The sequence below is a fragment of the Diceros bicornis genome, chromosome 15, assembly GCF_020826845.1.
Source record: "Diceros bicornis minor isolate mBicDic1 chromosome 15, mDicBic1.mat.cur, whole genome shotgun sequence".
Lineage (NCBI taxonomy): Eukaryota > Metazoa > Chordata > Mammalia > Perissodactyla > Rhinocerotidae > Diceros > Diceros bicornis.
In genome coordinates this window covers 23,732,195-23,755,296 of record NC_080754.1, presented here as the reverse complement: position 1 = coordinate 23,755,296, position 23,102 = coordinate 23,732,195, and the positions used below count along the sequence as shown (strand labels likewise).

Genomic DNA, 23,102 nt, shown 5'->3' with positions numbered 1-23,102 from the left:
ATGATAGATCTGTTCCAGGAAGGAGCCATCATGTCAAATTCTTTAGGCAGTTAGTGGGGGAGGTCAAATGTCCCTAGAGAAAACAACCAAGGTAAAGAGATAGATTTTAGGGTGGCCAAATCTTGATCTCCCACAGTGACAAGAGGATACAAACCTGCTGCACTGAGTGGAAGGGAAACCCATGTGTACTTCCTCTGTTCACACTCTTCTAGAACTCTGGACACAGTTTTCCTGACATCATTATCCCCAAGAACATGCATTATTATCTTGCACATTAGGTATCCACCTCGTGTAACTATAAAATCTCTGTGAGGACGTGTAGCTGAAAAAAAGAAAGAAAAGGAAACACACAGAGCACATACTTAGTGGAAGCAACACTTTGATCACTGAGAAATGAAAATAGCTGACATCAGGAAAAGCCGAGAAGATTCCTGAGTGCAGCCTCCCTCCACCCAGCTGGTTTCATTCACTGGGACTGTGACAGGATCATTTTCTCTACAATCAGGATTCTTTAACTCAGCAGCTACATTGTTGAATATTTGAGGTGCTTTCAAAGGCACTCTGCCTGCGTTAGTCCACTCAACCCTCCAAACAAGCCTGTGAGGCAGGTTCTGTTTCCTCCATTTCACAGGTTAAACGGAGGCACAGAGAGGTAAGCTCAGTAGCCTAAGATCGCCCAGGATCTGAACTCCCACTCTGCTGTCCAGAAGAACAATTATGTGGAGCTAATTTTCAAGGAGCTAAAAGCAACGTGTTCTGTGGTGTGGAGGTGTGAAAGGATGACAATTTCCCCCTCCCTCAGGACCTGGAGCGCTTTTAAGCACATGAAAAATTACCAGGGCTGTTTTAAGGCCCTTTTGTACCCTGAGAAAGGCAGGGCTCCAGCAAATGCAGGAGGACGAGTCTGGGTCCCTGCCCACTCCACCCTGCCCTCCTGCTGGGCTCCCACTGCCCAGGCACTCCCTGCTGCCCCTGGAGTGTCCCACCTGCTCTCCTCTCCCAGGCAGCCTCCTTAGGCTTTCCCAGCTCATCCAGCCCAGCTTCCTTCTCTGCCTCTGCCTTCCAAGGGACAGCTGGCTCTTCCAGCGCACAGACCCCTGCTAACATCCTCATGCTGGTGATCAATATCTCCTTCCTCTGACCTCTCTCCAGGGATTTATTCCTCCAGACAAAATGTCTTAATCAGAGGAGAACTATTAAAGTGGGAGTTTCAGGCACGATAGCAGATCAAGTTGTGGGAATGTATTATTGTCCAATGTAGGACACTGACTTCTTCAAATCACACTCATGGCTGAGTGTCTACTGGGCAAGGCACAAGTCCTGGTTTTGAAGGATAAATCGTTTATGATCACTCTTACAGGTTCCCCAGTGTGGTATCAGAAAAAATAGACATTTGGTCTTTGTCCGTGTTTCCTGGCTCAGAGTTCCTAGAACCTTTGGAATCTCCTGAGTGATAAGAGCGTATTTATAGGCTAACGAGATGACTCCTGGAGGGTGTGGGACTAGATGGCTTCAGAATGCGGCTGGTATCCAGAAAGACCCAGCCATGATTAGAGGATTGGAACTCTCAGCCCCACCCCATCACCTCCAGGGTCAATCACAATTCCAATGATTTAATCAATCCTGCCTACATAACGAAACCTCCATAAAACCACTAAACAACAGGGTTCAGGAACTTCCTAGTTGGTAAACTCATGTAGGTGCTGGAAGGGTGGTATGCCTGGAAAGGTCATTGAAACTCTGTGCCCCTTCTTCCACAGAACACATTGCTTTTACCTCCTTGCCCTACACATTTGCTTAAATAAATTTCTAGGCCCAAGATGGAGCTGCTCCTCCCCATGGTGCCACAACAGCAAACTGAACTTTGAAACCAAACTTTTGTTTTCCTGTAAATGCTCTACTTGACCAGGAACACAGTATATCTGTCAGCCAAGCCCTAAACACCTAGCCAACTCTGGGCTCTGTACTTATCTCCTTGTTCCTTGATCTTTCTAAATAAGGGCAGACATGCAACCCCAGCCAGGCACGCACAATTTCCCCATTGCCTCTTCTAACGCTCTATGAACTCACTCTTGCCCAAAATTCCTCAGGAAGAGTGCTCTACTGCTAGAGAGGCACCGTACTGCCCAGTCCATGGATTGTCTTCCCTTTAATAAAGGACTTCAAACTCATTACTAAATTGTTTTAGTTTTGTCATTGGACACATTTCTTCCATTTGGCTGTTCCTGAGTTGTATCCTTTATAATAAACTGGGAAATGTAAGAAAAGTATTCTACTGAGTTCTGTAAGTTGTTCCAGTGAATTGTCAAACCTGAGAAGGGGGTTGTGGGAAACCGTGAATTTATAGCCGGTCCATCAGAAGCACAGGTGGCCCCTGAGACTTACAACTGGTATTTGAAGTGGGGGCAGCCTTGGGGGACTGAGCCCTTTAACTTGTGGAATCTGGTGCTAACTCTGGGTAGATAGTGGAATTGGAGAATTGGTTGGTGTCAGAAAACACCTCAGAACCACCCAGGCTCCCACATCTATTCATAAAAGGATTAGAGGTCAGCTACATGATGTGCTATATGAAGTAGAACAAGATTGGGGAAAATAAAGATGATTTGTACAGCACTTTACAGTTTATAAAACTTTTTACATTCGTTGTTCCTTCTGATCCTCACAACCACCTGTGGGAAAACCATTAGCAAACTCCCTGTTAGTAAAAGCATCTTACGGGTGAGAGAGGCAAAGCTCTTAGAGGTCACACGACATGCCCAGGATCCCTCAGTATGTGGTGGAGCCTGGATTATTAGGACCCAGGCTTGGGTTCCTTTTAATACTCAGGAAGGAAGAGACAGAGGGGATGCTGGGAGAAAGGACCTCTCCCACACAGCCACCAAGTCACACCACCTATGTCTGCTCGCCCAGTGAAGCGACCTTCTTCCAGAGCGCTCACCACTTACTCCCCCCTCTCGTCCTCCCATGGGTCCTCTCACCGTATTCTCAGCCCTCCAATTTTCAACAGGTTGTAGCCAAAAGTAACATGTGACCATACCTAGTACAGCACATTCCTTTTCCACAGCTGGTCCAGCACCTTCTAAAATTGCTTTTGACACCCCTAAATAAGACATGTTAATGGTAAAGGTATTAGTTAAAATTCAACAAGTCGTTATAGCTTTTGTAGATTAGACTTTTGTTCAACTCACTGTTTTGTACATAATCCATTGATGTCCTCCTCCCACAGAAAATCATCTTTTCTATGGCAACCTTCATTCCACGGCTGTGAATAAACAATCTGGCCCACAGCATGATGGCATCGCCCAGTACCTGAAGGTCTCCAGGGTCTGCATGTTACCGTCTCAGTTTGTACCAGGATATTTTTACAGTTATTAGAAATTTTTTTGCATTCTACCTTATTTTATAAAATTGAATGAAAATACAAAAATAAAAGTTCTGATACTGGTGAGAAGCATGAATCTCAAATCTGAAATAAAATGGAGCATTTTCCTTAAGTTTCTTGATTTTGTTGTTTAATTTTGTTTTGTTTTTCACCATTAGACATAGCTGGCTGGCTTCAGTCCAGTGAATCTTCCAATCAAGGCTGTAGCTTCAGCACTTTGGTCACATCTAATGACAGCTGGGTGGAGTGGTTGGAAACATGGACTTTGCATTTGGACAGACTGGGTTGGAGTTGACTCCACCACTTACTGGCTAATACCTGACTAGTCAGTTCCTCATTTGTTACACAGAGCGCAGCATAGCACTTTCCTCACAGTTATTTGAACATTACAAGAGGTAATGGATGAAAATGCTTAGACAGGATCTGCACACAGAAACTATTGAATAAATGTTAGTTATTTTATGATTATGAAGATCTATCTATCTACCGGCATCTCCTTGATTATGTGCGTCTGTTATGAATTGTCTGTTTTTTAAAAATTCCTTTTTCAGTTCATTTGTTTTGGTCTCTGACTTTGCCATGGTGGAGGTTTTCCTCAAACATCGGGTGGTCTTTGCCATTCCATTCATGTTTAAGAGTGAGTTTGGAAGCTCCATGTGCAGGAGGCTGGCTGACTGGCAGTCTTCAGTGTAAGGTGAGCAGGCAGTAAGTACTGGACTTCAGGGCACTCCGTGTCTCCCCAGAAGGACCCTCCTATCTCATGCCTGGAGGGCATAAGCCCCTGTGCTGCTCTGGGAGCCCCGCAGGGACAGGGCCTCATTGCTCAGTACAGAGACTTCACTTAAACACTATTTTCAGCCTAGCTCCCCACCCTCCCCTGTGCCTGGTGCTCTAAGTCCAGAATCTCTAGAGAATAAACCTCCCATGTCTGGTCAGGGAGGAGCAAGGGAAGTGAATGGTGCATAGGATGGGGGATAGAATCAACAGGTCCCAGGGCTTGTGATACAGAATTTCATCCAATTCTGTTCTCATCTCTTTACTTGCCCCCTGCCTTCCCAGGTTCCTGCTGCCTCCATTCCCGTGTCTCTGGGGCAGCCATTCTCTCTGGCGGGTTCTCAGTCTTCTCCACTCCAGGTCAGTTACCTCCACCAGCTAGCTGCTTCCCATCTTCTAGAAATATGTTGCTGCTTCTTTTTCATTGTTGTTTTTCTTCCAGCTCTTGTTTTCTTTGTGTTTGTGCTCTTTAAGTTCATTTCCTATTGCTTTAAGGGAGTTTCAAAAGGGGACAGGGATAAATGCATATGTTTAATTTACCAAGTTTCAAGTAATTGAAGGTTCTTTATGTCTACATTTTGAATGACTGATAAATCAGATAGCTATTCTACAGACTCACCTCTGCGTAGTAAGTTCCATGATATTTTGCGATTTAGAAAGCATTTAAACTTTTATTTCCATTTGTGTTTTATCTTACCCTTTTAGTTTAAAAATTAATCTCTTGTAATATATAAAATATATAAGAGTATATGAGTATATGTATATAAATTATAAACGAATAGACATATGTGGGAAGGGCATGCGCAAAAGTGTTATGTCAATGGGGATGAGTGAAGATTTTAGGGAAAATCAGGAAAAAAGGTTGAATTTTCATTTGGGTCACTATAGTGTAGAGAAGAGATGAGTTACAGGAGGTGAGACGTGCACACCAACTGAGTTACATAAAAAGGGAAATAAAAATAAAGGAACTTAATGCCTATCAAATTATACATGTGGAAATTTGATAGTTCAGAGCTAAAAAGGGGAGGAGAGCTGACATTGCCTAAATATGATGCATCAGTTACCCCCCCCTCCACTTTACATCAGTTATACCCCATCTACTGCTCCTCTGGGAAATAGGCATTTGACAGTCAGAGAAACTGAGGCTCAGAGAGGTTAAGTGATTTGTCCAAGGTCACAAAATGCTGAGTGGCATAGCTGGGATTCAAACCCAGGTCTTTCTGATTCCAGGGCCCACATATTTTCTACAACACTCTCTGTCTACTCAGGGTAACATTGGCCACAATTCCCTCCCAGACATTAGTCATGATAATAGTTACAATCAACTATATTGTTTAAATAAAGCACCTGATTTCAGATTAAACGGCCTATCTGTCGAGTTTACAATAATATCTGTTTTTTCTTTGGTGATATCTCCAGGAGCAACCTGGAAAGTAATCACACCAATTTTCATTTCATATGTTTCAAACTCAGGGTTAGAGACAGTCCCTAAGATAGCTGGAAAGAAAGAAAGAGGACAAATATTTAGCTGGCTTCTGGAGGAGAACAAACATTACGGGGCCCTATTCTCTTCCCGGTCCTCTCTCCCCCCACATAAATCCAAACATTGCCTTGTCTCCTCACCTGCTAAACTGCTGGGTTTTCTTTTCTAAGGAATTAGAAAAGAATGCTTTGTGGCAGTGGGAATATCTATATTTTCTCAGTTAAACAGGGTGAGGCAGAAACATCTGACTGCACCATCTGTTTGTTTGCAAAAGTTGCTGCGGTGTCACGAGAAAGGAGTGAGGAAGAAGGAGAGAGGGCAGAGTGCACTCTCATTCCACGCTGGCAACGTCTCTGAGAGATTCTTTTTTTTGCTTTCTAGCTTTATTGCAGTATGATTGACAAATAAAAATTGTGTATAAGGTGTGCAATGTCATGTTTTGTTATATATATTCATTGTGAAATGATTACCATATTTGAGCTAATTAACACACACATCGCCTCACATAGTTACGTGTATGTGTGTGTGTGTGTGTGGGGGGGGGCTGTGTGTGTGGTGAGAACACTTGAGATCTACTCTCTCAGCAAATTTCAAGTATACGACATATTATTAACTATAGTCCCCATGCCGTACATTAGGTCTCCAGATCATATTCATCTTCTAGCTGAAGCTTTCCACTTCTGGGAGAATCTTTTATTACCATTTTACACAAAGGAAATCAGTCTCAGAGTAGCTAGGTCATCTGTCCAATGTGAAATGGCTCACTAACTCCAAACGTGAGCTCTTCCTGCCGCTTCTCATCCCACTGGGGTAGCGATACAAAGGCGGCTCAGAGGAAATTACCTAGAACATGTTGGCATATTACTGTCCACTCTCCACTCTGAGGCTTAGGTGTGCCATTTCTACTCGTCCCTTAAACTCTTTAGATCTCCCTTTCCACATTTACACAGTGGAAACAGAACCACCTGCCCATGGGCCATTGTATGGGTTAAATAATGTAAGATATATGAAAGCAATTAATAAAGTTTACTGTGCTATGCACATTCTAGTTATCTTTTATTATCATGTCTTAGACACTCTGCCTCATTACCAACGATTTGGTTTACATCAATATAACTTATTCTCTGTGTGCCCAGACAATGGAACATGCTCTAATACCTCCTCCATCACTGATTTGGTCTTCATGTGAATTTGTCTCCTTCAACTGGACTTTAACTAACACTGAAGAGTTGCTAAGGAAAGGGAAATATTTTCTCAGCAGAACAACTTTACCAGACCTTGGGTATCTCCAGCCATGAGAATCCTCTTCTCGTTGAGATTTCTGTTTGACTGACTAGTGAATTCATCTAAAAACACCTGGAAATAGAGAAAAAGCACAGTTACTGACCACAACAATATTCTGTAGAAATATTAATCCAATTCTTTGGAGCATTGATCATCAGACATCAATATGGAACAATAATTCTCAATAGATTTCCTCTTACCTCAGAGACTTTTCAATTAAGGGATTGTGGTTCAACCCAGAAGTTTTCTCAATAAACACCAGTGCTGATTTACTGTATTTTGTGGGAAGACCACACTTCTATCCCAAATGCCTGAGAATAACTAAGAACTTAGGGAACAAAATTATCTTTGATATCTTTTTTAAGTGCTAATATTAGTAAGTTGAAGCAATTGCCCTTCAAGTCAGGTAATAAAAGGTAAGAATAACCGTTTCTGCACCCAGTTTTGGGGCTTGCTGTGTGCTGGACACTTCAATACATGCTCTCAATTCTCACAACTCTGAGCAGAGTTACTGCCATGCTCATTTTACACACGATGAAACTGAGATTCAGAGAGGTGACCTTGCTCAACCTTTAAGTGGCCAAACCGAGATGCAAACCTTTCTTCTTTGTACTTTTATGTTGTTTGCATTTTTGCTGTGAGTATGAGCAATTTATATAAAACCAATAGAACTTTTTCAAGGGTGAAAACCAGATGTTGGTACTCAGAGTGGGCCAACCAGCAGAGGAGCGCTCCTCAAGGAATGCCACCTTCCAGGGGCAGTGTCGGTGGTGAGCACTTGGTGAACGTGCCGACTGCTTCTCGATCACTGAATATGGTGCTGGTATTTCTAGCTTTCGACCCTCACAGATCTGTATAGACTGGCTCTATCTATCCAAATAACTAAATCCTTGAGGCTTCTCTTTTCGAGCCTTTTCCCTAAAGATAAAGCCATGACTTAGCTTCGTTTAGTCTGTGTTAAAATGTCTAGACCACTTTTATGCCAATAACTTTCTGCTTCTTTCTAAGGATTTATTTATTATGGATTATCTTGTCTCTCGATAAACTGTCTAGGAAGGATTGTATGTGTTATCAATGGTACCTCTTAGTTAGGTTGTCATATGACGACCCCCTATCAGCAACCCACACCTATGGGCAAGGAAGCAGAAAACACTGTTATTGATAGATCTACAAAGACATCTGATTGCACTTCGGTTGGCTTGCCAGACTGACCAGAAGCGATATGCAACCATACCTGATGGCTTTCATCATCATCTGGATGTACCAGAAACTAAATTTCTTCTGAGGTTTTCAGCCACTCACTGTTGCTAAATTTGAACACTTCTGAAAGGATTAGTTCAGCAAAAATAGCTTTGGGAAACCTCAAGTTTCCTGTTCCAATCATGAGAAACGTGATTGATGAGAGAGAGAGCTGTTCTATATTTGTCAAACATTTCTTGATTATATTTGCCATAATCTGAAATGTAGAAAGTACATTTATATAAGTTAGGGCTCAAGCTGGTGGAAAAGAGAAAGAATGGTGGCTCCAGCAACTCTGACTAGGCCCTCTCTGCTACTCTTGGCTTTGTCAGGGCCTGGGGAGTCAGAAAGGGAGAATGAGAAGAGAGGAGAGGATTTTCCAGAGAGATTCAAACTCATTCAGGAGGGGAGGGTCCAATGATATGGGAATGGTTACATAAACAATGGTATCTCATTGCAATTGGAAGTGAAGTTTATGAAGAGTTTTTAACAACATGGGGAAATGTTTATGTTAAGTTAAAAAAGCAGGATTAAAAAATGTTTGGAAGGGAATCTCAACTAAGAAATAAAATATGCATAAAATTAACTTGAAAGAAATACAGTAAAATGTTAACCAAAGTCATCTCTAGATGATGGGATTATGATTTTTATTTTTGTACTTTTCTGTATTTTCTGCAGTGTGCATGTATTACTTTTATATTCTGAAAAAAAAAACAAGTTGGGAGGTTTAACTGGATGTGGAGGTGACAATTAAGTCATCAAAAGAAGGGCGCTGAACTGTGACCTTCGTTCTTCACCACAACTCTGGCCACATCTCTTTGTTATACTGAAGGATTATTACACTAGTCTTCAGACTCCATTCCTGGAGAACCCCAATGATTGTTAGCACTTTTGAGGGTCAGTTACTCTGAAATAACTGGTAATTGTGATGGACTCTCCATGGAATGTAATAAAGATTTCAACAAATAGACAAGGTTCAATCAATAATAGGACTTCTTAACCTGGGCCAGATAATGCTTTGCTGTGGGGGCTGGAGTGTGCTTTACAGGATGTTTAGCAGCAGCCCTGGCCTCTACCTGCTAGTTACCAGGAGAAGTTGTCACAAGCCAACGTCCCCTGGTGGATAAATTCACTTTGGTTGAGAATCACTGATCTATACCATGCCAGAAGAAGATTACCAAAGCTATCAAATGAAGTGGGGAACTAAGAACTTTCTCTACTGCCGAGAAGACCCTGCCCGTTATCCCAGCCTGGAGCAACGACATGGAGCATAGGTTTGCAGTCCAGGTCACAGCCACTTGTCATGAATATGCTCCCCACTTCCTCCTCTGCTCCCTGCCTGGTGGCATTTAACTCCTTTTGGAGCATTGGACCAGCTTTCTGCAAAAGAGCCTGAGACAGTGGCCCTCTTCCAAGCTGAAGATTCATGGGAACTGTGTTGACAATGACATCAGCCTTAAGAAAAACAGCAACAATTTGTTAGATTGAAACAGTAAATAATGATTGAGCACCGATGACTTGCTAAGTACGGTGAAGTAATTCACAAGATACGGTTTGCCTGTGATACGGAGCTGTCAGCTCTACCCTCAAGGAGCTTACGATCTGTTGTTAGTACTTACATACCATAACGAGGTGACCCCCAAAACCTAGAAATGAAGGAAATATTCTACCCACTACTGTCAAGTCAACATGTAAGAAGTTAGAGCACAGCTATGAAAACGAGTGAAACAGAGATCAGAGACAGACAAAGAGAGGCAGAGAAAGAAGGAAATTGAGAATAAAGGCAGAGGCAGAAAGAGAAAGATAGCGAGACAGACTGAGACGAAGACATGGAAAGATTGAGAGAGACTGAGGAAGAGAGAGAATTGCTTTCAGGCTGGAACTGAGAGTAATTGTTTTGACTTCATTAACTACCCAAAAAAGGAACGGGTCCATCTGAAGCTGGGGTCTGGTCAGCCCTGAAGGCCTACACAGAGGAAGACTACTGAGGTGGAGGTAGGCAGTGTTTAGTCAAGCCTGTTCAGAAGCATTGAGTTCTCCAGTGTCTGTGCTGAGCCCAGCCCTTTGGCAAGACGGGATCATAGCTGATGCCAATAGACATTAGATATTCAATTCATCCAATTCCATTTATTCCAATTTCATGTTAAAATTTGGAGGGGAGAATGCTTTGATTATGCAGATTTTGAGTATTCTGGTTCCTTGGGGAGCTCTTTGTCATGAATTAAAAGGTGTCTATGTCTCTGGGCCATGTAATACTTACATTTCTCGCTCTAAGTTAATAATTGGCATTCGTGGGTACACCTCAATCTTGTATGAGGTTAGTTAGCACACTGATCTGAAGATTTGAGAAGCCCCCTGCAGGGATAAGAATGAGCGACCCTTCCAAAAAAAAAAAACCCAAACAAAAAAACTAGATCCATCCCACAAACCCCTCACTCCCACTTGCAGCCTCACTCTCTACTTACTGATTCCTACACACTTTGGGGAAGCAATATCTTAACAGGTAAAAAATTTATAGTCTTTTTTTTTTTTTATAATTTTATTTATTTATTTTTCCCCCAAAGCCCCAGTAGATAGTTGTATGTCATAGTTGCACATCCTTCCAGCCACTGTATGTGGGACGCGGCCTCAGCATGGCCGGAGAAGCGGTGCGTCGGTGTGCGCCCGGGATCCGAACCCGGGCCGCCAGCAGCGAAGTGCACGCACTTAACCGCTAAGCCACGGGGCCAGCCCAATTAAGATAGTCTTAATGTTTAAATCAGTTCAAGATATTCAAAAGAAACTGTATTAAATATACAAATATTAATTGCTAAAGAATTTCAAAAAAAGATAGGAATCATTTAGACTGGACTGATTAGTAAAGGCTCTACAAAGGGGATAAAGATTTAAGACAAGCCTTGAGGAATGGATGTTATTGAGACAGGTAGAAAGAAGGCAGTGGGGCATTCTATGTGGATGGAACATCTAAGAAAACATATCAAGTTGAGAAAGGTCAGAGAGTAGTCCAACGGAGCTAAAGGAGAGTTTCAATAGTGAGAGACAGGGCTGGAAAGAGATTTGGGGCCAGATGATGGAGGACTCTAAAAATCACACTTTTTTGGATTTATCCTATAGGCAACAGGGAACCACTAAAGATTTCTGTGCAGAAAAGTACCTGATAAAACAATGTTTTTGGAATGTGCATCAAATAGCAATGTAGGACACATATTGGAGGGTGACAGAGACTAAAGATGAATAGGCTAGGGCAGTATTAAGACGTGACTATGGGAATGAAGAGGAAAGGGTATGGACATGAGTCATTGTGAAAGGTGGCTTGGAAACTAACTGGATAGGAAAAGGAATTCTGAGAAGAAAGAGTTAAAGAGGATTCCAAAGTTTATACAACACCATCCAATGGTGAGAATAGGCACCATGACAGGAGTTAACAAGAGTTTAATAATCAACTTAAGAGACTATATAGTGAAAAGACCTAGGTTTCTTCACCCAAAAGATGAGAGTAAGTAATATTTATCCTAATTAGATTGTAGTACTGAGTGGGTAAGGTAAAATTTAAAGTGGTCCATTGTAAGTGGATGATGATAATAGCTTTCATTTTTTGAGCCTTTACTATGTAACAAGAAGGTGCTAAGTGCTCTATATGAATTATTATATTTAAACCTCACAAGAATCCTAATATCATCATCGTCCATATTTATAGATAAGGACACTGAGGCATAAGGGGGATGTGGACCAGGATCAATGGCTTGTCAGTCATAGAGTGGTATTTGATCCCTGCCAGAACTGCCTCTAGAGTTGGTCTGCGTAACCCACTACACTATGCCCACTCCTAGAGTGAAAAAGAAACTCACTGTACTTTCATGTTATCCAGTTCTTTTCTGGTCTGATTATACTCATTAAGCAATGTCATCATAGTCACTCATGCACTCAAGCAGAGCTCAATATTCCTGGCAGCCATGGCAATTATCTTTCTCATTGTAAATTAAATAATTACAATTCCAGTTTTATAATAAGTCTCATGAGTTTGATTAGTGTGAGTCTGATCATATCTTGGTAAAATGATAAGATACAACTTCTCAACCTGCAGATCTGAGGACAAGGTCCTGAACCTACGTCTAAAAGTCTAAGGACTTTATTTACTCTAGAGAACAAGAAGACAGCGGCTAGCTTGCCTCTCCTCTGCCATCTCAGTAGCTGCAGCAAAAGCAAAGAATGTTTCCAGTGGCTCATAATCCATAAGAGTCTCCAAATTTCTCAGAAGCGTTCTCTGTCCGTTAGTCTTGAATGTGTGCCATCTGAAGGTAAATATCAAGTGTCAAAAAGGCGGGGGCTCTAGAATTCTGAAGAAGAATCCAAATCAATAATTTTTAGCTCTATCTGCATATTAGAATCACCTGGAACACCTTCAAAAAGTAGTGACACCTAGACCACAGACCAGACCGATTAAAATCAGGACCTCTAAGGGTGGGACATGGGAGCCCCATTTTCAAAAGCTGGGAGCATTTTCAAAAGCTCCCAGATGATTCTGATGTGCAGCCAGGATTCAGTATCATGGATGTCAATATAGATGGAAGATAGGGCCTGCATCTCCTGCTAATTGGTGATTCCAAGGAAAAAGAAGCAGTAGGAGGGGAGGGGCAGGCAAGAGCCAAGCTGAGCATTTAGTACCTGTGGTGGTAACCTTTCTCCTTCCTCATTCTGCCTGTGTCTCAGAAAGTGCTCAGGCAGGAGCAACAGGGTGGGTTTGTGAAGGGTGATATTATAATGTGATGTACATATGTCCTCTCCATTAATGCTAACCAGAACAGGAAAGAAAAACAGAACTGGGTGGAAAGCAGGTCGAGATAGGCTACAGAGAAATAAAAAGGAGGATTTGCACACCCTGGTTTGTGGGTAAACCTGGATCTCTTCACCTGAGTGCACGGGAAAGAATATAGGGGATGGTAAATATAGCCCTGCACGAACCTCAGGTGGGTTTAACTTCTCAAATTTAGATGATCTTAATCTTTGACCTTAAATCACAGTACCAATTAGATCCCATTGTTCCTTGGTGGATTTACTGAATAGCACCGCTTACCCTGAGATATATTACATCGCCACTTATCAACACAAGGTTCAGACCTTCTTTGGTTTGGGTTGAGGCTATAACATTTCTGTTTGAAAGATGATCTTTCTCGCTGCCTTGGTCTCTTGATTGTCAAGAAAACAGTAAAAAGCATTACCAGGCAATACTATCTGAACACTTTCCTCATAGGTGTCCAAAGAGAAAAAAACCATTAGATTTCACAGACTTCTCTAACTCAACTCATAACTCAATCTCAAGATTCAAAAGCAAACAATTTATTATCACGTTTGAGTATCAATTGCATTTAATACCCGAAATGCCAGTGAGCTCTTTGACTTATTCCCTCAAGAATCCTAGCCTAGCAGACTCTGTCCATATCCCCAACTCTTACTATTTAAGGATGCCCTTACTATTTAAGAATATTTCCAACTGTATTTCTTGCCTGAGGACTTTCTGGAGTGCCAAAGCTTGCTTTGCTCACCCAGGTAGCAGAGAGAAAGTGCAGGTAAATTAAGCCACCCACCCACCCCCTCAAGCTCTCATCCAATGATTGACAGGAGTTGGTGTAAAACTACCACAGTGACCTTGCCTCCCAGATGGGACTTGCTGTGAGTTTCCCTAGTGGGGTTTGAGAACGCACCCTATCAGTGTCCTTTACTTCCCTATTTTTTTTTTTTAAGATTTTATTTATTTATTTTTTTCCCCTTAAAGCCCCAGTAGGTAGTTGTATGTCATAGCTGCACATCTTTCTAGTTGCTGTATGTGGGACGCGGCCTCAGCATGGCCGGAGAAGCGGTGCGTCGGTGCGCGCCCGGGATGCCAACCCGGGCCGCCAGCAGCAGAGCGCGCGCACTTAACCGCTAGGCCACGGGGCCAGCCCCTTTACTTCCCTATTAAATCACCTGTCTCAGGTCCTCTTCTGGGGGAACCCAAACTAAGACACACCCCTCAGTCCTCCACAATAGTGCATTTGTGGTTTGACTATTCATTAGTCATAGAATTTTAGAATTTAAAGGGTCATCACAGATCATCCAGTTCAGAAACTTCATTCTCCTGAGGAGGAAACCAGTGTGCAAAGGGATGAAGCTACTTGCTCAGAGCCAAGCTGCTAGCTAATAAAGGAGACAGTACTTGAATCCACTTCAGAGTCGAGGAAGAGGAGTTGATCTACCTGATGGTGTTCTCACACTTACGAATGGTAAAAACATGGCACGTGTCACCCTTCTGCTCCCGCCCCCCGCACCTGTGACAAACATTATAATTGGTGTCAGCACTCTTTCTCAATCAACCCAGATACAGCCTCAGAATCTTTCTCAACACAGAGCTCCAGACAACAACTATCGAACTATCATTTGATCAGAGGAAACCCATGAAATGAAAGGTATTTTCCATGCCTGATCTATCTCAAAAAGGATATGGATTTTCTCTGCTTAAAATAGTCTTAGAGAATTTTTTACACTCTACTTTCTGTAACAAACAGAAAACTCCAGAAGGACAGGGAATGGGCTTCTTGAACAATCCTTTTGACTGGCTCAGGAATTTCATTCCTCACTTTATACTCTCCTGCATGCAGTCTGGTATGTTTGGTGAAAGCATTGTTAATGACGTCTCACCCTGAGAATTCCTTGGGTACAGACTCTTTCAAAGCCATGATGTGAAGACTAGAAATCCTTCCAGAAGAACCAGCCAGATTCTCTGTCAAATTGTGTTTTTTCTTTTTAGTGTTTCAGTTGGTGTCTAATTGTGTTATAATTCTTTTACATCCTCCAAACAACCTACTACTATGACCATCTCCTTGAATAGATCAGACTCAGTCAAAATCCTGTCATCCTCTATGCTGTTTTTCATGTCTTCACACACCGCTGGCTTCACATTCAATTTGGTGACCTGATCTCCAGACATGATATGGGAGGATTTTTTAGGACCGTCTTCTTGCCAGGTCTTGATGACATTGATCTTTGTTCTTCCTTGAGTGAGTTAGGTGGCCGCAGACCTGACTGTTACCTCCAGCCCCTTACAGCTGACTTGGGGCCATGTTACCTCACAGTGACACCTTCCCCTCTCATAATTTATCATTCCAACCAGGTGATGCTTCACTGCAAGATCTTTCATATGAGAGGATCCAGGACCACCAGGAATGGTGCTGGCAACTTTCTCGGGGGCTTCTCCTTTCCATACAAGGCTGTGTCCAAAGACACATAATATGGGAAACAGAGAGATAGGCCTTTCTTTAAGACAAGCTTTTTGGCCAAGTAGGTGTCCACCACTAAAAAATAAGAAATGAAAGGGAGATATCATTTAGACAAAATCTTTGGCACAAAAAGAAATCCTGATACTGAGACTCTGAAATACAGTGTGTCTACCTGAAATGGTACCACTGTCAAGCGGCTCAATGGAAGATGTAACATTCATGAATGCACTGGAGCTAATCCCCATCTAATGGAATAGATCTATTCCATTCATGTTTACTTTGCAGTGAAGTTTTGTAAAATTAATCTGATTTTCCCATTGACATCCATGACAATATTGGAAAGGTGATTTTTTTTCTAAAAAAATCAGCCCTTAGAGATTCAATAAATACAAACAATAATGCACGAGCAATTCAAAACAACATATTAGAAGTAAAGCCAATATCATTATAAAAAAGAATAGTTATAATAGTCAAAACTATTAAAAACAAGTGTGTGCTGTAATCAAAAGAAGTCGTAAAATTAGATCAGATTCCCTAGAAGCAGAGCCAGAGATGGGGATTCACGTGCAAGTGAGTTATTAAAGTTGCGCCCTCAGGAGAAACCTGCAGGAGGTGAGATGAAGATAGAGAACGTGGTTTTAGGTTAAGCCTGGCTTCTGCCTGACCCTGCAAGGAGCCCTGGGGTAGATAAATTGCATCACTGTTGTCCCAACCCTGAGGCAAGGGAGCCGGGCTCTTGCACATTCATACCAGTTAGTTACCGTCTATGGGCCATCCTGGTTGGGAGATGAATGTGAGCTGCCAGGAACCTCCAGGCTCCAGACCTTCAGTCTCCCAAAGGCAATCCTCTGGAGAAGGTTGTAAATGTGAGTCCTCAACAGCAATACATACAGCGGTTGGATCATGAGTGCACCTAATAAATACAAGAGACCCCAGGGCATCTGGGAGAGGCACCAAAGGAAAGGAAGAGCACTAACAGCAGTGCAAAGAAAAACTGCACAGGTTTGGCAGAAAGAGAATGTGGCTTAGCAACTGTCGTGTAAAAGCACCTAAGGGGTTTTGGTTGGCAGTCAGCTCAGTATAAACCAACAGCGATGTAGCTGTGTTCAAGGAAAAGAAGGTCACCAGCGCTGGCGAGGATGTGGAGCAGCAGGAGCTCTCACTCCTTGCTGGTGGGAATGCGGAATGGTACCGCCACTTCGGAAGACAGTTTGGCGGTTTCTCACAGAACTAGATATGCTCTTACCATAGGACCCAGCATGTGTGCTCCTTGGTATTTACCCAAATGAACTGAAAGCTTATGTCCACATACAACCTGCACATGAATGTTAATAGCAGCAATCTAGCTTTTTTTTTTTTTTGTGAGGAAGACTGGCCCTGAGCTAACATCTATTGCTGATTCTCCTCCTTTTTTTTTTCCTCCCCAAAGCCCCAGTGGATAGTTGTATGCGGTAGTTGCACATCCTGCTAGTTGCTGTATGCGGGACGTGGCCACAGCATGGCCAGACAAGCGGTGCGTTGGTGCGCGCCCGGGATCAGAACCCGGGCCGCCAGTAGCGGAGCGCGCGCACTTAACTGCTAAGCCAGGGGGCCGGCCCCAGCAGCAATCTAGCTTTATTCATAATTGTCAACTTAGAAGCAACCAAGATGTCCGTCAATAGTGAATGGATAAATAAACTGTGGTACTTCCATAAAATAGAATATTATTCAGAGATACAAAGAAATGAGCTATCAAGCCGTGAAAAGACATGGAGGAAACTTAAACACATATTGCTAAGTGAAGGAGTCAGTCTGAAAGGCTACATATTGTGTGATTCCAGCTCTGAGATGCTGGAAAAGGCTAAACTATGGAGACAGAAGAAAGATCAGTGGTTGCCAGGGGTTTGGAGGATGTAGGGAGGGATGAACAGGTGCAGCACAGGGGATTTCTAGGGCACTGAAATTACTCTGTATGAAACTGTAATTGTGGACACACGACATTATGCATCTGTCAAAACCCATAGAACCATACAACAAGGATGAATTCTAGTGTAATGCACCGTAGTTAATAATAATATATCCATATTTTTCATCAATTGTAACAAATGTACCACACTAATGCAAGATGTTAATATTAGGGAAAACTGTTTCAGGGGCAGGGGACATATGAGAATTCCCCTGACTTTCTGCTCAATTTTTCTGTAAACCTAAAATGGCTTTAAGAATAAAGTCCAATCACTAAAAAAAGGTAATAATGTGATTTGGGGCTATCATTACAGAAACATAGTAACGCAGGTGTGTTTGATGAATAATAGCCCTATTCTACTTTTCACTGGTAAAAACAGGGAACTCCTGGACTATTGCATTTAGTTCAAGGTGCCAAACTTCGCAAAAGGATTATGAAAACTAGACATGTTCAGAAGAGGGAAACTGATGTGAAAGGACTCGAAACCATGTCACATGAGGATATAGAAAAGTGAAATAAGTCAGAGGGAGAAGGACAAATACCGTACGATTTCCTTCATTAAATAGTAGATAATAACAACAATAAACAAACACATAGGGACAGAGATTGGATTGGTGGTTACCAGAGGGGAAGGGGGGAGGGAGGAGGGTGAAAGGGATAATTCGGTACATGTGTGTGGTGATGGGTTGTAATTAGTATTTTGGTGATGAACATGATGTAATCTATGCAGAAATAGAAGTATAATGATGAACACCTGAAATTTTTACAATGTTATAAACCAATGTTACTGCAATAAAGAAAAAATTAAAAAAAAAAAGAAAAAAAGAAAAGGAACTGAGTATATTTAACTTGCAGAAGTAGAGACAATGGGTGGGGTGGGATGAGGGAGGAGGACATAAGAGTCACCCTTAAATATCTAAAGGTCTATCTTGTGCATGTGTGTGTGTGTGTGTGTGTGTGTGTGTGTGTGTGTTCCAATAAAATTTTATTTACAAAAACAGATGACAGGCTGGATTTGGTCCATAGGCTAAAGGTTTCCTGACCCCTGTTCCTGATCAGTCAATGCTTATGGGACAGATATCCGGTTGGGTTGGGGCAAGTTTGATCTTGGTATAAGTATTATTTAACTATAAATCTCCTACAGAGCTGGCTCAGTTCTTCCAAGGTAAAAATCACTTTTATCTTCAGATTTTGTTATAGATGTGGTAATCATCAACCTGGCGATCTTTGAAGATCCAAAACATGAGATGGTGTTGTTAAACCAGCAGGGGCACCTTTTTGTGGTTTTGTTGAGGTAAAGATCTGTGTGATTAACTGAATGTCCATGGGCCTTTTGGCATTCCTTGGGATCTTGGCAATTACATGCTGTTTCTGTAACTCCTTCATTATCTTTTTACTCTCCAATTATTTTTGATTCTTCTTTTTTTTATTGAGGTATAATTGAAAAATAACATTACATTAATTTCAGGTGTACAACATAATGATTCAATATTTGTATATATTGTGAAGTGATCACCACAATAAGTCTAGATAACATCCGTCACCACACATAGTTACAAAGTTTTTTTTCTTGTGATAAAAATACGGAACGCTTCACGAATGTGCATGCTGTCGTTATGCAGGCGCCAGCTAATCTTCCCTGTGTCATTCCAATGTTAGTATATGTGCTGCCCAAGCAAGCACTGAGGGCTATCTCATAAAGGATTTATCTCTACAACTCTAAAAGGAAGAACAAGGACAAATAGCTAAACATATTTGGGTTTAATACAATGTCAAATTTTTAAAAATAATTAGGACTGTCCTAAGGTGGAATGGGTCAATGAGACAGTGAGTTCCCAGGCAAGCAGAAGACAGACCATCACTTAGTGTCTGATTTTACTGCTAAGGTAACTGTTTTGTTTTTTTTGGTGGTGGTGGTGGTGAGGGGGGCATATTTTTCTTACTTGAATTCATTAGCCTATTTTCAAATACATTTTACCCAGTAGAAATAGTTTATTGCAGTACTCTTATGTCAGAGGGGACAACAATATCAGAATGAAGGACAGTGAACTATTTACACATTTAATAATGGCACTTTATCCCTGAATCTGCTAAGACATATAGCTATCTAAAACACAATTCATATCGATTATTTCTTATCAAATTAGTAACTAGTTTCCCATTTTTTCTTAATTTAATAATTGTAACAGTTTTATTTATTGAATACCTGTTATATGTCAGATATTTTACAAATATTATCCCATTTAATTTAATCTTCACGATGACCCTGTGAGATAGGTTTTATCTTCACTTTTTAAGTGAGGAAACAGAGAATCAGAAAGTAACTTCGCCATTGCTATCCAGCTAGCATATTCCAGAAGATTTTGAATATAGACCTTTGGGACTCTAAAGGCCAGTGGTGCTCTAGAATTTCTATATAGAGGGTTTAGGTGTGACAATCCAGCTAGAAGGAGTGGGTGATGAAGGGAGCTTGTCTTGAAGTTATATTTTCTTGACTGCGTAAGATGGTGCCCAATGATCCCTACCTCCTGATAACCATGCCTTCGTATAGTCTCCTTCCAGATTGTATCAAGGTTGGTCTGTGTGACCAACAGAAGATGGCAGAAGTGATGCTATGTCACCTCTGAGGCTGGGTTACAAAAGGCACTACAGCTTCCCTCCCTTCCCCTCCTCAGATAACTCACCTGGGGAAAGTCAGCTGCCATGTTATGAACAGCCCTGTGGAGGGGCCCTCATAGCAAGGAACTGAGGTCTCTGGCAGCAGCCATGCGAGTGAGCTTAGAAGCAGACTCTCCAGTCCCTGTCAAGCCTTCTGATGACGCAGCCTCAACCAACACCTTGAGAGCAACCTCATGAGAGATCCTGAGCCAGAATCACCCAGCTAAGCTGCTCCCAAATTCCTGACCCACAAAAGTATACAATAACAAATGTAAAGCCACTAAGTTATGGGGTCATTTGGTGTGCAGCAACAGAAAACTACTACAGATTGTATGCTTCTTTGCGATGACTTGAAGAGGCAGGCTGATGCAGATTGTGGGGATAAGAATAAAACCCCTAGCCCCTAATCCTTTGTGGCAAAGTCATTGCTGAAAGCCAACCTCTAACCACTATGTCAGGGATATGAATTTTAAGAGTCTTCACAAAAAATTATAAATATACATACATATGTTGGAGTAGAATAGAAAATAGAGTGCATCAGTTCCTTAACGAGAAACGCACACGCTGCAACAAAACATTTTTTCCCAAAGTGCAACAAACTCTTTCGTTTTCGTATAAGGTATGGGGTGGGATATAACATGTATATATTTTTATGATACGTGGTGGTTAAAAAAAAATTTATAAAATGCTGCACTGTTCTTTATATCACTCTGCCTCCCCTAATGGTTTCATTGGTTCACTAATTGCTGGAGTGCAGCCTGAGGCTCTGAGCCGACCCAACTTGCACATGTTATCTCTGGAAACATTGAATGTGCTTAAACGTTAGCCATTTACCAGAGTATAACAATGTCAAACTGTTTTTTTTTTTAAAAAAAGACTCTCCAGATGTCAACAGTAGCATTAAGGATTAGGTGACAAGTATGTGAGAGAGATGGGGCCTTCAGATTCTACAAGTTTGGGATGTTGGTATTAGTCCTAAGAATTATACAGTTTTAAATGTAGAAGCCTGCTAAGTGAGGGATACCAGTCCTAAACATTTGCTTTCTCACAAAGCACCAATTAAAAATGTCCAGTGCTATCAATTCATTGCTATGTTAAGAATCAGATATTATTTCAGTCTAGTGCTGAGACTATTAGCTTCTTAAACCACTGCTGAAAGTTAAGCTCCTTTTCTTACTAGATAGCCTCAATTTTTGGCTTTCCTGCCTGACTTGTTTCCACTGAAGCTATGTGAGGAAGAGCCTAATATCTGCTTCTCTCCTCCTGACTTCACTCAGTTTCCCCTCTAGTCTTCTATCTCCACCTATAGTTTCAGGGATACTGTTTGGTTTCACCACTTCTTCTTAAGGATCACAGTTGGGAGGGGATGTGCAGGTGAAGTATGACGATTAAAAAATGATATTTATTTGGTCATATTATCCAAAATATATACTACTTTGTGGCATAAATCCTCAGGACATTGTCGCTGTCTTTAAAATTGCTTATTCAATTTTCTAAATTCCTAATATGCATTTTGAGAAATGATCAGATTCTGAATACCTCTTGAAGGTAGAGTGAATGAGATTTCCTAAAGGACTGGATATAGGATATGAGAGAAAAGACAGGAGTCGAGATGACTCCCAGGTTTTGGCTTAAGCAGCTAGGACAATGGGGTTGCTATCAACTGAGATGGGAAAGCCTGCGGATAATGCAGGTTGGTGGGGTGGGGTGAGGAGGACGGGGAATTTTATTTTGGACATGTTATGTTTGTGTCATATGCTTTTAGACAACCAGGTGAAGAAGTCTACTAGGCAGTGAGTATAGACATTGGAGTTCATGAGAGACTCTTGACTGGGGATAGACTTGGGAGTCATGGGTACCCAGACAGTATTTAAAGTCATTAGCTCTCCAAGGAACTGAATGTAGATAAAGAGGAGAAAACAACTGAGTCCTACATTAAGAATTAAGGGAAATAAGGTGAATGAGGAAAGAAGAATGAGAATGAACAGCCACAGGCAAGGTAGGAAAAGAACCTAAAGTGTGGGATCCTAGCAGCAAGTGAAGAAATTGCATCCAGAAGGAGGGAGCTATCAATTGAATCAAATGCTGCTAAGAGATCAAGTAAAATGAGGAGTGAAAAGTGGTTATTGAATTTAGCAACATGGAGGTCATTGGAGACCTTGACAAGAGCAGTTTTTGTGGAATGGTCGGGGTAAAAGTCTGTCTGGAATGGATTTAAGAAAGAATGAGAGGAGAAGAAATGGGGATGAATAATGACAAACTCGATTGAGAAATTTTGTTGCAAAGGGAAGCAAAGAAATGAAGCAGTAGCTACAGGGAAATTGGGGGTCAAAGGAAGTTTTCTGTTACTGCTTAAATAGGAATTCTTTTAGCTAGATCTCCACAGAGACCTGTTCAAAGCCTTGAGTTAATTCGCAGCATATCCCAGTGAGAATGTGGTGGCTTTAATGGATTTCCTAATCACCTGTGTGGCCCCTAATCTAACGTCACTCATGCATGAAATGGTTAATAATAACCTTAAACAGCAAGAAAAAAGGGAAATTAATTAGCTTTGTAGTCAGAAAACTCAACTTGGGCTGAACTCTCCTCTGGGAAATACTGGACATTGGTTATCCCTTCTCCTCCATTTTGGGGGTTTCCAAAGACAATTGTTATGTAATTATTATCAACATGAGGTGGCAGATTTTCAACCCTAATGGTTCTTGTCAGTTCCAGAAGTCTTGGAAAAATCTGAAGTGGCTGAACTCTGTGGTGTCTGTCACAAACATTAATGAATGTCCTGACACCTACAAATAAAAACCAGTTTATTGGTACTGTAACTTCATTTCATATTAGAAGAAAACAGATTTTAAAAAGTAATTTGATTTAGAGGCTACAACTAAGAAGTAAAATTTATATGCTAAATTTCTATGTAAAGGTAGATTTTAAGTGTCAACTTCCACCTATCCCCCATTGCCTACCCTGAGTACACAGCTGTCTTCAACAGTGACCTCCATTTGAGATCATTTTGGGAACATGGATCAACAGTTACCTCTCCAAATGAAATCAAGTATGTGCGGCCACTTTGTGAGCTGATAATGGTCA

General features: G+C 41.5%; 1 non-coding gene and 1 pseudogene across 1 annotated transcript; both read right to left on the bottom strand.

Annotated features, from left to right (window-relative positions):
* The window catches only part of LOC131415080 (protein mono-ADP-ribosyltransferase PARP15-like), a 33,703-nt pseudogene extending 11,079 nt beyond the window's left edge, over positions 1 to 22,624 (bottom strand).
* LOC131415097 (U6 spliceosomal RNA) lies at positions 18,938 to 19,043 on the bottom strand. Its single transcript, XR_009222328.1, has one exon. It is a non-coding gene; the product is annotated as a U6 spliceosomal RNA (small nuclear RNA).
* Positions 22,625 to 23,102: the final 478 nt, after the last annotated feature.